The sequence below is a fragment of the Neopsephotus bourkii genome, unplaced genomic scaffold, assembly GCF_033783945.1.
Source record: "Neopsephotus bourkii isolate Nb327-2 ecotype Australia unplaced genomic scaffold, CSIRO-AGI_Nbou_v1 NB_1787, whole genome shotgun sequence".
In the NCBI taxonomy this organism is placed as follows: Eukaryota; Metazoa; Chordata; class Aves; order Psittaciformes; family Psittacidae; genus Neopsephotus; species Neopsephotus bourkii.
Window position 1 is genome coordinate 506,347 of NW_026902261.1, and position 15,527 is coordinate 521,873.

The following is a 15,527-nucleotide window of genomic DNA, read 5'->3' on the forward strand; positions in this document are numbered from 1 at the left end:
ACTCAATTAAACACTAAGGAGAGGTAGGGGGAGGGGAAGAAGTGAAGGAGAGCACTTAAAATCCTGTCTTACAGCTTTGTTCCTCTTGAAAATCCTTCCATCCATTCTTCCTTCCATCCATTCTTCCTTCCTTCCATCCATCCATGGATCCATCCATCCGTCCATCCATCCATCCATCCATCCACCCACCCACCCACCCACCCACCCAAGTAAGCTGCATGTGTAGCGTTGCCAGGGCAGGAAGTTTGGATAAACAAATCAATATTCATGTACAAATAGGAAAGCATGTCCAACCTCCCTCGTGCTGAGGGATCAGAACTGGATCCTGCACAATCCCTGTGGTGGATTAGTAAATCCATTTTAACATCGCTGAGTGTCCCAGAGCAATGAGCATGGTGAAATCAATGTTCTACCACGTTCAGGTGAAGCAGAGTTTTTAAGACAAGGAGGAAATGTCTATTACAGCAGCCTCTGGGGATAGTCTCTGCTCCTTTAAACCTTTCAGACTTCCCAGTGCAATTCAGCCTGAAGTCAGCAGCCTGGTCCATTTTTCTCTCTCTTGACCCAGCAGTTCCTGGTACTGGGCTGACATTTGCCAGGGAGGCTGAGATCACTCTGAGGACTGCTTTAATTGGCATCTTTGCTTCGGTAGCAGTAATGGGCTGTTTCCCAGGTACAGAACTGCCATGTCTTAAGAATGCTTTGGCTGCAAAGCGAGCATTCCTTGGTCTTGGGTCAGTCCCTGCCCTCCCAGGCAGGCAACAGAGACCTCGTGAACCCCCCTGCACTGAGTGGTGGGGAGGAATCCTCTCAGTTCCCCAGTCAGGGAGGGAGGGGGGTATTTCCCTGCCCAGCAGTCGATTTGCTGGTGGTGGAATGGGAACTGTGCACAGGATTCTGAGGGTGGGTGATTTCCCTGCTGCTTACAATAATGTTACTGTAACATCGTCAGCAATGGTGTTAAGGACTCGGCCAAGAGCACCGAAAACAATGGCCCGGCTGCCCTTCGCTTCAATGGCTGTTCTAATTCTGCTGCATTTCTCCACAAAGATCCCTTTGTCTTCCTACCCTGGAAATAACATGGATTGTTGCAGCATTGTTGCAAAAAAAAAATGTCAACAAACCCTCCTGGCTAGGAATGCTGTTGCCTGCTATAGCATCAGGCTAACAGAAAGGAGAGAGGGCATTTTATGGGGGTTTGCTCAGAAAACTTTTTGTGAGAATATTATTCCCATTTTATGGAGTTTCACAGCAGAATTTTCATGGGCAGCACTTTGATCACTTTCTGTTGTTTGCAGCCTCACTAATACTCTTTTCAGCCACAATCCAGAACACAGCATCCACAAAAATTCCCAAATATATCCTAAATTGCCCAGGAAGGAAACAATTTTCCTATCTGAAATTAGAACAAAATATGGTTCTGTAATGTCAGATTTTAGCAAACCAAAATGCTGCAGAAATTGGTTTGGATAAGTGAAAACAGTTTGGTTTGACTTTTAAAAATATTACTATCATTAGTTTTCATATCAATATGAAAAGTCATATTGAAACTACTGTAATTCCCTCATTATTAAGCAGACCGACAACTAGCAGTCAAAAGAAACACAGAAACGCAGCAAAGTCTTCAGCACTGTGTAATCTGTTCTTATTTCATTCAATGTTACGTATGGAAGGAACAATTTTTAGTGAGTAAAATGGTGAACTGAGGCCAGAAAGCATGGGCTCTGTGCAAACAGTGTGCACCAACAGCACTGACCTGAAGAACTTCCTGTGCTTGTGGACTGTCCTTCCACTGCCCACACAGTGCTCTTGATGGGCACCCAGATGTGCTGCTGTAACACAAACTGCCACGGGTGGTTTCTCTGTTTCCTTAAAGATACCCTGACAGGAACTTTTATTTATGACTCCCAGTGCAAGTCACACATCACACACTGTTCTATGGCCTTTGGAGGTGAAACTGCTGCTCTGATCCATGCAGATCAGCCTAACACTCTACAAAATAGGTGATGAAACACGGGCTTGCTTCAGTTGGTTCATCCCTACGTCCAGAGCAGTGATGCAGGCACCAGAGCTACTGCAGAGGATGCAGCAGGCACCCAGAATACAGGGGCTGTATTCCTTGCAGTGAGGCATTGCCCTCCACACACATACCTCCTCACCAAACCAGACCCCTCTGAACTAACACACTTTCCTACCCAAGTATCTGTAGAACCAACTCCCCCCCACAACTTATTCCAAATATTGCAAATCAAATTGTTATGCCTGCAATGCCTCAGCCCCTCTTTACAGCACATACATATTTCAGAGTTGCCACTTAATACAATTACAGTTCATTTAGCCAGCAATTACAGTAATAGGAAGACTGGCAACCACTGTCATTCAGACTGTGGAATATCAGTGTTGCACAGAGGTACTCTTATTCATCCTATGGAATGTCTCCCTCATTAAACACACGTACTCTGGAATCAGAGCAAAAAATTAAGACCACTCCTTTTTTTGGTATTGTTCTGTTCTGGCTTTTTTTACATTTATCCATGTACTCTGGTTTTCAGACAGAAATACAGTGGATGATACCCTGAGGCCCCTTCCAACCTGATTTATCTTATGATTGTGTGAATTATCAGATCTGTTCTTTCAGCAGATCCATTTTCTATTGCATTTCACCTGCCAGAGGATCTTTGACAACTCATTTCTTAGAGGCAACTCAAAATAACGGTTGTTCATGGACAGTGAAACAGAAACTTTGGAGTTTTTCTTTAAATCTTTTGCACAATGTTTTCTTTTAGTCCAGATTTCATGAACTTATGTTGAGGAAGGTATCGATAGAGGTGTTCCAGTTAATCCTTATTTTAACAGAGTTCTAAAGAATCCACATAAACATATGGCTATAGTTAAGCAAATGTGCACTAGACAGGAATGAAGTGCTGAATTACAGATGTAGTGCTTCCAAAAGAAAGCTAGGAGTATAACCACATCTCCTGAGTTTTAAATCCTCTTTCTCAGTCATTTGACCATGCTGCAGCAAACCTACTTTGGACTGATGGTTTAAATAGCTGTTATATTTGCATTTCATTATGTGAATGACCTTAAAGATTAAGACTTGCACAGGCCAAAAGAAGATCTGTATTGTACCTAGAATATTTAGCCCTCAAAAGGGGGTGACTAACAGTGGGAGAACCCCCTTGTGGTTCCAAAAAGAAGATCTTTGACTCGCTGCTGTTACTGCAAGGAGTTGTTTCAGCAAGGAGAATAATGATATTTTCACAGGTTGCCAAACACTTTTGCTCTAGAAGAGCCTCTTGGCAGCAGATCCACTCATTCGATGAGCATTACTGAATTTCCTCGTTGATCTGTTTGTCTCCACATGGTGCCGTCTTTTGACGGTGTTACATTATAGCCCCTTGTTCTTATGATAAATTATTTTAATCCATCATCAGAGCACACTCTTGCTCTAATGATGGATTAGTGTTATGCATCATCAGGGTGAGAAGCATTGATAATGTACCAGAAGAACCCCCACTGACAGTGGAAAAATGTGCCAAAAGAATTAATTTGAAGTGCACCAAACTGAAACCAGAGATAAAGTTGCAGTTAGAGTTCACAGCAAAAATTCCATCAGAAGAAGCAAGCCCAGCTCCAGTGGCAATCTGAGGAAGGAATAAAGATGGAGACATGGTCACCTAGCCACATGGCAGTGAAGGGACTGTGCCATTGCACCAGAGAGTTGTGCAACTGGCATTGACATAGAATCATAGAATCCCAGTCTGGTTTTGGTTGGAAGAAACCTTAAAGCTCACCCAGTTCCAACCCCCTGCCATAGGCAGGGACCCCTTCCACTAGAGCAGCTTGCTCCAAGCCCCTGTGTCCAACCTGGCCTTGAACACTGCCAGGGATGGGGCAGCCACAGCTTCTCTGCGCAACCTCTTCCAATTCTCACAGGGAAGAATTTCTTCCTTATATCCAACCTGAATTTCTCCTGTTCCAGTGTGAACCCATTACTCCTTGTCCTGTCACTCTAGTCCCTGATGAAGAGTGCCTCTTAGACATCCTTGTAGGCCCCTTGCAGATACTGGAAGTCTGTTAAATGCACATGCACAAAGATGTAGGTGTCCTATGTGTCCCCTTGTGGTATCAGAGGAATCCACTTTGGAGCACAGAATATGAAGAGGCCTGAATTCATGGGAAGCCTCACAGAGTTCGGTACAAATCTTTGGTGCAGCTATCCCCCAACGTGCTCCTTTCTTCTAGATCCAAACTGCATCTGCCTTCTGCATCCCCCAGCACCAGGGCTGCACTCATAGGAAGTTAACCCTTAGGGATGGTGTGTGGTACAGCCCCACTTCTCAAATCCTGCACCACATCCTTCAGGATTTAACTTGATGCTGAGAGAAATTGCAGTAGACATTTCTTACCTTCAATACAACTAATTCCTGCAGTATGGACTTACCTCAACCAGAGAGTACACCAAAATGTTAGGTCAGAGCTACATAATAATTAAAGTCTATGAAGTCTGCATTTTAACCTCTGAATTTTAGGAGCTTTATTTGGGCTCAGTCATGACTTCATTTAACTTTAGAGGTGGAAATGCAGAAAACAACCAACCAAAAATCCCCAGTTTTTTCTTACTTGCACTATTGTAAGGAAATGTGGCCTTTGGTGTATTTTTCTTCAAATTCATGGTTAAATCTATTCTCCCATACCTTGTGTTACAATTATGATGGTAAGTATCAAGAAAACACTGAATACCAAATGAAACACATGAGAGATTGAGCATACTATCATTCACCTTCAGGTAAATACGTAATACAAAACAATGAACACTGTTGACATTATCAGAGGCTGGGCTCTCAACTCAACCCATAATTTCAGTGATAAAAGTGAACCAGTCTATTGGCACCTGGGTTCTCCAGGGACTGCTCTGCACTGCATGTCCTAACGTGCCTGTAAGTGCCTGTAGATCCTTCTCAAACAGGATTTTCCACACTTTGGAAGGCAAGGCACAGAACTCAAATACAGAAGTTGAATTTGTGACCCCTGTTTATGAGGCTGGTACTTTCACATCCAGCCATCTGCCTCTCGCTGTCAGAACTGTCACACTTGCTCTTCATGCTAGCTTATCTGTGTCAGCATTTTGCCTACCCAATCTTCTTGAGGAAGGTGGGAGAAACTTTACAAACAGGCAGTGATGGAGTCATCTGCTGTGATTTGATGGATCTGGGGACAGGGCTAATGTTTTAGAAAGAGTTAGGTCAGGGAATGTTCTGAAGAGCAGGACATGTCCAAGTTAAGAGATAAATGGCAAAAGCAAGTAGTTATGCAGTAAAGTTAACAATTTGCTGTAGTTTTGATGGCAGAAAGCCTTTCTTCTCGTTAACTACCTTTGGCACATGGACTAGTCTGCCCATGGGATTACTGAAAATTACTGTGGTGGGGGAAAGCAGTTGTTCCCCCTATTGGTGCAAGACACATCTGTCCCCGTGCTGTTTGTCCCAAGCAGCTGTTGCAGGATTTGGAGCCACCGATGCCACTGATACTCACCTTTGCTGAGCTTTTCATCAATGTATTGATGTGTTCATTCTATGTCACTTTTCGGGGTCGTGCAGAGAACGATCTCAGGCAGCTACCAGGACTTGCAATTAATTATTCACATAAAGCACTAATGCATAGGTGGTCTAGGAGCTAAACTTCCTGAAGTTAATAATAATTACTGATTTTTCCTAGTGTAGCCTTTGAAGAACAATTCTGAACACATCTCCTGTCTGACATTTCATCTGTAGTTACCTTCTCTGGCGTGGTCCTCACTCCTGCATTTGACCTGACACCTGTAGAAGATCCAGGGTGAGATTTGATTGTGGAGTATGACATGGAGCTATAGGTTCTTCTTGACTTCTGATTGAAACCCTTCTGCCAGCAATCCCAGGAATATATCCTAGCGGCTGTGATTTATTGCTGTGTTATCATGCCTGTCTGCTTCATTATAGACTTAGAATTTTATCAGGCAGCTTGTCCTCTAGTGTCTGGTAATCAATTATTGTGGTCTGCAAAGAAGCCATAAGTACTTTGCCAAACACTGCTAATAAACTGGGAAAGAGCTTGAGCACAGCTTCAGGTTGCCTTAAGGAAATTCCAGAGAGCACTTTCCACTTTATTGTCTAGTTCACAGTATGAACTGGGAATTATCTCAAAGAGTCATTCTCTACAGAACTAAACTTCCCTTTAAGGACTGTGCCATACTGGATTACTGCAGATGGACTTGTCTCCATCCAAAGGCTGCTGAACTCAGTAGTTTTTCAAACGACAACAGTGAGAACAGGACTCAGCCCACAGTCTGTAAGCAGAAACTTCAGAAGAAAATGAAAAAAATCCTGAATTCCTTTTTCTTTTACCATAGATAAAGCTGGTAGGAAAAATGAGAATGGACAAGTGCCTGCACTGCAGGGGTAACATGTACCTGTTGCGCCACACTTGTAAAAAAAAATATATCTTACAGGCTAAAATAATCAATGGTGCTTTGTGCAAATCCTCTGCAGCAAAGTGAATGTCACATGAACCTGTAGTTTGTGCTTTGTTATAGATTTAGTATTTTCTTTTGAGTCTGGCTTGCCTTAATGTTCCAAGGAGGAAAGAGCTGACATCCGTCCTGCAGGAGGGGCCATCAGCCCCCCTCCCTCAGTAAAAACAGTTCTCTTAATCCTGCTCATTTCTCCAGCACTTCAAAGGGCTTCACCTGTGATCCTGATGCGTCAATGACTTGTTTGGTATCAGCATAGAAGGCGAGCAGGTTGGGAACCCTGCTCTGAGAGACAGCTGCTGGGAGCCTAGAGATTTGCCCTCTTCACATCCCCATGTACACACACACACACACACACACACACACACACACACACAGAGTCTTTCCACCTCTCTTTAGTTTTTCCCTTAGGGCAGTCTTCTAAAAAGTTTCTTTCCAGGTTGTAAAAGGCTGATGCCATAAAGGAACAGCTTAGTGCTACAATGACATGATTTGTGGCTTCCAGGCTCCAAAGCTGTAATTTATTCAGACAATTAGCAGCAGCCCTGTATTCTTGACAAATTCTTCACTTGTGTGCAGCTACTACACAACAAGGTGCTTTTAAGAACTGTGTCTTATGGATTAAAAGACTCCCTCCCCCCCCCACACACTTCCTTTTCTCTCCTTATTTGACAAGTTCTTTTCATAGTCAATGGAAATTAATACAGCAGGCTAGAGAGGTGATATACAATAATCCAGCCAGCCAAGAAAGCATTGTCTGAAAAGAGCAAGTACAGAGCCTACAGGAATGTTCAATACACAAAAGGGAACGCTTCAGTGTTTGCCTTTTGGTAAAGTTATTTCACCCTTCACTTCACCTAATCCTCCAGCGTTACTGTACCGGATGTCACTGTGATGCCATTAATAAGTGTAAATGGTATGTAAGTGTGGGTTAGTTGTCCAAAAGCACACATCTGAATCTCTACTCGAGCATTCAGGTGGCTTTCCCTGGACCACAAAAAGGCTGGAGCACCAATTTCCTGTGCAGAGCCTCCCACTACGCAATGCTGAGACTGACAGAAGTGCAATATAAATCAGCCCAGACCCTTTTTCACACACAAGCCTGAAGTTAAAGCACAGTCATAAAATCCAGATCCAGCTCTAAATCCTGCCCTCTTCCAGCACTGCTGAAGTTCAGCCTGGTCAACGTCCAAATGCTGTTTAAAATGGGACCTTGACTTTCAAGAGCTATGACCCTGCCCATTCTTACACCAGCTTCTCTCAGCAAAATGAGGACAAAAGCAATCAAATAATCATGGGCTTGGGCAGAAACCAGTTTCTCTTCATTGCGGGAGAAAATCCTGAGCTGAAACCTGGACTAGAATTTGGGCTGACCTGCACTGAGCTCATCTCACTCCAAAAGACCCTTGGTGAGACCTCTGCAGAGGGCTCTTCAGAGCCTTCCTTGTAGCCTTGCAGGGCAGTAGTACAGGTGGGAAATGACATTAATGATTTATACCACCAACTTCATACTCTGCTTTATGAGCATCAACAACTTGGAGAAAATGGTGATTTTTTTGACAGACTGAAATCTGTTAGAATGGAATTTTGAGCAAATAGCAAGAAGATAACAGATTTCTTTCAGTAACTGTGGGCAGAGAGAAAGAAGTTTAACAGGTCACATATTCATAATAAATGATTCATCTGGAGCTCAGATGCTGATGTGAATGGGTATCCTAGAAATACTTGGAGGGTTACAGAGGTGCCTGTAAAAACTGCAAGACTTGGCCCATTATTGCTTTTGCTCTCCATTATACAGCATTCAGTTCAGCAACAGAAGGGCTGCACCCTGCAGCAAACGAAAATTTGAAGTATTTGGCTTTTTGTGGCAAAACAGTGTTTGTTCAGTGGAACTAACTGAAGCAAATTCCTCTTAATTAAGAAATAGAAGTTTTTTCTTTTAACCATAGCAAGATTGTTATCTAAACAGAATGAGGATCTTTTTAAAGATCTTGTCTTGTTTTGGAAGGGATTTTTTTTCCTCCCCTACCCTGAAAAGGGAAAAGATGAAATGAAACAACAATTGAATGAACACATCTGTTAATTGAAAATGATTTGCAATAATGAAAAGAAATGCATTTTGGAAAATAACATCAACAAGTTGAAAGAAGACGTAAGTAACTTAGAAAGAGACCTGTGGGAAGATAGGCCTTTGGGTGCAGGAGGGCCTGGTGCTTCCCGGGCTTTTACACACTGCCTGCTTTTCCTGGCTCCTGTGTCAGTAGATGCAGTTACACATCTGTAACTCCCCTGTAGCTTTCAGGGGAGGTGTGCTAGTCGATACCTGCTGGTGATGTGACACCTCGGTGTGCAACCCTCAGATGTCAATGAGACTCGCAAAGGAAAAGCAAGCCATCTTCTTTGCAAAGGTAATTCCTAAAGCTCCAGGATACAGGATTTCAAAGTGTTTGTCATTTATTTGGGTGCCCACCTTAATAGGCTTCCTCTTGCTTCTTTTTCTTTTTTTCTTAAAGAACAAGTCTCCTGTCTCTCATTGCCTCCCTTCTCAGAACCACCTTGCTTTGGGTTAATCCCCCTAAACAGAGACATAAATGCCATATCAGATTTTCTTTTCCGTGGCTGCAAGTCAGGCCTGCTGTGCTTTGAGAGCTTGTTGGGGCTGCAGAACCTGTATCTACAGCAGCAGCTGCACTTTGCATTGGAAAAGGAGTCAGGAAAGAGATACCTTTTTTTTTTTTTTTTTAGCATTTTTCCATTAGTCATGGATTTTAATTGGGAAAATAAAAAAGAAGTTAAACTGGGAAAAAAAAAAAAGGGAAGGGGAAAGATGGGGTGAGCACGTCCATTTCTTCCAGCTTCCAACATGTCTACTCTCAGGTGCAAACCCACCAAGTAAGACCAGCAATGTGTGTGAGAGAAAGAGAGAAAAGTCTTAAAAGACTGCTATGAAAAAAGTCCAGAGAAGATGTGCTCATGGTCTGTGCAGCTTCCTGGTGGGACAGCCAAGGAGTGGGACTCTGCCACTCCAAAATGGGGCTTTGATTTGCTGTCAGGTATCAGCACAACCAGCAGGACACTCTGGGCAGCATTTGTCAGGAAACAGGGAAAAAGGATCTTATCCAGGAATATTTTAGGTATGTTTTATTAAAGCAGAGAGCATTTCATCCGCCTCTGCTTAACCTTGCTCAGAGCCCTCCAAAAGGCAATAGAGCCCCTACAGTGAGGTCTGTTTATTTTCTGCTCAGTTGGAAAGCAAAGGTCCTATTACTGTTAAAGGGAGTTACAAGTATTCATCAAAGAAAGAAATGACCCATAAAGGCAGTTAAGTTAGTTTTATTCCCACTGCATAAGTCAACCTCTTTTCTATATATAAAATGATGGGGTTAGAAAAGGATATTCATCAAGCAGTCCACTGATTTGACTGGCTGCACTTCCCCAAGTACTTTATAATTTGTAGTTATAAATAAATATGTTTTTAATAATCAATTGGTATTTAAGTAACATACAATAACTGTCTTATTAAATCCCACTCTTTAGAATGAATAAGCAGTTAGATGTTAAAGACGTGGGTACCAAACAGCCACAGGATTTCAGACCCTTTTCTTTTTTATATACAAGCCATAAATATCACTATAAAATTACTTGGTTAGCCAAGGCCCTGGCTGAAGCCAGCAGAAGACCCTCCTCTCTGACGTTGCCTTTAAGTGATCATATACTTTTCTGGTACGATGACTTTTTAAACAATAACCACATATTATTTTCTTTGGCCACTTCTTACAGTTCAAAAGGGGCAGCCTCAGACTCCAGAGTTGAAGTAAAGCAGTGTGTCCTCAAACCATAGCCCAGAAAGCGAGGAGCATCTAATAGCAGGTTTGAGATTCTTGGTCTCAGTCAGCTGGGTCCACACTATTTCCAGCAGTTTGGTCCATGCATTGCCTCAAAAGGAGGAAAAAAATCCCCAAGAATGAAAAGAAAAAGGACAGCACTCAGTCCTACATGCACAAAAGTATCTGCCTTTGTCTATCTCTGATGGGGATACACACACATACACAAACACCCTCTTTCCCCTGATGTTGCTTTTATTTTAGAAGGAACAGCTGTGCACTGACCAGGGTTCAGTCCAACTCCCCTGTCAAGAGCATGTCTTAAATGGGAATGTAGAGCAAAGGGCAGAGGAAAGCAAACCTACCCTGGGGGGTAGGGTGGAGAGGGGATGTTTCATGGCACATGGCCTTGGCTGGCTGCAGCACCCGAGTCTTGGTAAGAGAAAAGCACAGGGTCATTGGCATGAGTTGGAATAGTATCTTGCTACCATTCCTGGACTTCATAGCCTCTCACGACATTCAGCAGAGGATGCCACTGGTCTCTTAGGGCAGGCTGGTGCCAGTATCTAACCCTCTGTTCCTAGGTGGACCTGAGGCTGGTTGGGAAGAGAGGCAATTTTCTGGTGGTTGTGAAGGGGCAGGCATGGATGGGGTGCTAGCAGATCCCTGAGGTAGATGCATGTACAGGTCAGGACATGACATGAGTGCTGGATTTGCTCCTGCCCCTAACCTGCAGGCAGCAGCTCTCACCCTCCTGCTCCAGCAGCTCACCCAGCCTTCGGCCTCTTCTTTCTTCTTTTCTTTATACTTCTTTTTTTTTCCTTTTAACCCCCTGACAGAGCTGAGGTTTGCTCCTCAGCACAGAGCCCCTCTGGAACTTCTCACCACTCCACCCATGCAGTAAAGCCCATGCTGGACCACAGAATCATGGAATCACAGAATAATTTGGGTTGGAAGGCACCTTCAAAGCTCATCCAGTTCCAACCCCCTGCAATGAGCAGGGACTTCTTCAACTAGAGCAGAGTGCCCAGAACCACATCCAGCCTGGCCTGGAATGTCTCCAGGGATGGAGCATCCACCACCTCTTTGGGCAACCTGTGCCAGGGTTTTACCACCCTCACTGGACAAAATTTCTTCCTCACGTTCAGCTTGAATTTCCCTTTTTTAGTTTAAAACCATTGCCATGCTCCAGCCATCACGTTCTCTCTCCGGAGGACAAGAGCAAGTCACAGATGAAGTTTACCAGCAGGCTTGCTCCAATAACTTTTTCCCATCACACTTTTTTCCCCCATTATTATTTTTTCAGCCCCCCCCCCCCCCCATTTTATTTTAGGCGCCTCTAAGAGTTCAACTGTCGCCTGAGGCTTCAAACTAATTTTCTCTTCAGAAATGATTGCAGAAAGCCGCATGCATAATAAATCCCGTTATTGCTCTTGTTATTAAAATAGGTTGTTAGGGATGTGGACTTGGAGGCCTTTTTGTCTGATGACAGCAGTTCTTCTTAGCTAGGCGCTTATGGCTTATTGACTAAGGCTGCCAGGTTCAGGGAAAAAAAAAAAAAGAATAAGGAAAGAAAATCAAAAAGGGAAGGAGCTGGAGCTACTGTTCAATAGCGAGAAGTTTGGGATGATCTGAGGCAGTTCTTTAAATCACGTCCATGGGCCGTGTTTGAAGACAGTGCATTTTCAGCAGCTCCAAGGCTGCACCAAGAGCCCACAGAGAGAGTCTGTGACGATCTCTTTTCTGGAGCAATGATTAATTAATACTCCTTTGACATGATTTATTTGAATGATTAATTAATTCTATGGCTGCCAGGACTGCATAGCCTCACCATGCTGGGCACCCAGCAAGCCCCAGTGTCAACGAGATGAAGCATCTGAAGAGATGAATAGGCTGAGGGACTGCAGTGGAAATGAACAGGGCTGTTCTGCTTTTTCAGATGGGGACTGACACCCATGGAGGCAAAGCGACCTGCTCAAGGGCACCCAAAAGCCCAACATTAGGACTGGTAATAGAAGAAACCCTTGTAAGCTCCTGCCTGGCATATTGACCGTAAGCTTATGTTTCCTCATCTTGCTCCAACAAACTACACACTTCATCCAGCAACCTGAAAGATTTAGCAATGCAGAGAAGAGCCCCTTTAGAATGAAATGTGGTTAAAGCAGCAAATCTCCTGTGAGAATGTGTTCTTAAAACAATAAAAGGTTTTCAAGCAGGCTTGATAAGGAAAAGTACACTGTCCAATCATTAAATGGAGACATTTTCTGGTTACCACATGAAAATGTGCTTCATAAATCACTGTAGCCCTATGGAACGAAAAGCTAATAATGGATGAGGCCATGCACTTCTTAGCAAGTTTCTTATGCATGGAAACTATGAAGCAGGGTGTGTTCCAACCTGGTGAAACCAAACATGTCATATCCATACTGGAGACAGTGCCAGAACTAGCAGAAATCTCACAGGGAAACTTCTTGCTGCAGGCAGAGGGGGCAGGGGCGATGCACACACCACTGCAAAGGAACACGTTATTTCAACAGAGACCTGGCAAGCAGACAGCATTGCTCTGAGCCACCACCTCTGCAAGAGCCACCGGCATGAGATGAACCGAGAGGAGGTGTTCAACGCCTCCCTGATGGTTTGATGTCTGCCCGCGTCTCACTCCCAAAGGGAGGACACTGACTCTGAAATCTTCCCTTTAATATACATGCAGATGATGTGCAGTGGTTGACAATTAATGACTATTTTAGCATCAAAGATATATATGTTGTTTAAAGATTTATTTATTTATTTACTTATTTATTTATTTTGCCCAGGGTCAGGATAGCTTTTATACTGTAGCATCGCAAGGAGGAACCTCTAGAGATTCTAATGCCAAAACCATAATATCATGGTACTCCAGGCCTTGCTCTCCTTTTCAAGCACTGTGTGATATCCATATGATCAGCGAGCTTAACCTCTGCAGCATGTAAGCTACTCATCTAGCACAGTGAGTACGGTTGGGCATGAGGAGGTACTAGTTCATGTATCAGGTCCATCCTGGGCACAACTAGATCATGTCCTTTGGCTCTGAGATGTCAAATCATATTGCAAACTCAAGGTGATGGGGATGTACCACCTTACTTCTGGTGCTAATGGGCTGAGGTTTTGCTGGAGACTTCAGCAGAACTGGGACTTAACCCATTCTGTTCAAGAACTGTGTCACTTCCTGGGTTAGGGTATGAAAACAGGTCCTATAAACTAAGAAGACAACTGAACATAACAACACAGAAGAGGAAAAAGAGATAAATCTAGGAAACACTTACCCAAAGAAGAAATATGGTCACTCTTTGAGTGTCAAGACTAGCTAAATGAAAAAACTGCTGTAAAAAGCATAGAGTCCATTAGAGAAAATACAGACCCAACTGCATATTTAACAGGTTGAGAGCCCTAATTTGCAATTCTTGATCCATTTAAGTGTGGAAGCTGACACTAGATGTGACTAAATGAAGTAGGTTGTTAATACCTGAAGTGCCCAAATTGAAAACAAAATGCCTGGCTTCAGAAGAAGAAAGAAACTCAGGCATGGCTTCCTCGCCCATGTTCCATTTATAGGTGGATTTTAAAGAAAGCAATTTATGACCCAGCAATACAGAAGCAATTGCAGAAATGGAAACTGACCAAGTCATTCTCAGGTATTTATAGAAAATTGGCATCTCCTGAATATTGAATTGTACTAGGCCCTACCTTTCTATAAATACAGAAGATCAATAATTATCAGTGAAATGCTTTGCTAACGTCTGAAAACTGGCAGGACTGAAATAAGATCTGTCATTTATGTGTTACTGCCTGAAAGAGAGAAATAGCCTTTCCTGTTCTTTTGGTGAATACCCCCCTTGGCCTTGCAATGAGTAATAATTATGGACCACTGCATTTGCACACTCAGGAAAGGAGTGCATGAACAAATGTTGGCTACAGCTGATTTGCTCTTTTCCTGATGAACACTACAATGTTCATAGTCCTCATATTTTGAAGCCTACAGAGCTGCTCCACCACACATCTTCATGGAGAGATGGTGCGTTAAAAACAGCTGTTCTTGCAAACTACTTGGAGAGTCACTGAATAACAAAAATGTTTATTGCTAACCATCCAAAGATCTTGAGGCACTTTGCAAAGGAGATAACATCACCAACCTTATTGTATAGGCATAGGTGACTGAAGGAAATCACTCAAGCTCTTAGGAGCAGGGTAGGATGTGGACTAGAGTTGATATCCCTTGACTCTGAGCATCAGACTCCTGCCTGTTTACCTTTTTGCTTCTTTCCTGCATGCTCCCATCCTTGAATACCAGAGAGGTAGCTGTGCAGTCCAAGACTACAAGTTCCTTCTTCCCAAACTCCAGCATCTTAGGGTTTTCTTCACTCCATCAGACTTCAGAGTTTGAGAGAATAAAGGCAGCAGGAAATAAATAAGCTAGAAAACATATCATCATCATTACAAACATAAAAAGCTACAAATCTGTCACACTGCAGAAACTCTCACTTCATTGTTACTGTGATTTATTGGGGAGCTAATTTTAAACAAGTTTTCTTTTCCAAAACCACAACACAAAAACAAACTGAACAAGCAAGCCAGAGGACAGAAGCTAGTCACTACTGGACAATTTAAGCAATAATCTCATTTGCTTTGTAGTATAAAAAGCAATAAAGGGCTGTTTACTGAGTGAATAAACACTGAATGAATCACAAAAAGCTCTTTATTGCGATTATACTCCAAGGCAGAGGAGATTATTGTTATTACACAAGAAGGCACAATGTGAAAATTTAACTCAATGCGCCAGATTTTCAGACTGTTTCCCCGGTACAATTGTGCTCGGGGAGTACATTGTGTCTAATCTTAGCACGCTGTTTTGACAATTCCACATGCAAATCAGGTGGTGGGGTACAAATGCATTTAATTAACTATTTACAGCCAATTTATGCAAGCCTGGTGGCTGGACACGTGTTTTGCACAAGCAATGGCATGCTGAATAGGTTTGAAAATCAGCTGCCCGGTGTGATACGTTTACCCTTTCAGGAGACCACCAAATGTTCTCTAGTGAGGAGCCTCCCAGCCACACGTTCAAGGTGCATGATGTCTTCTCCTCACAGGGAAAACTTGCACAGTCTCCATGTAAAGTTAGTTTCAAGGAGTTGAAGAAGCAGTAAGAACAACAC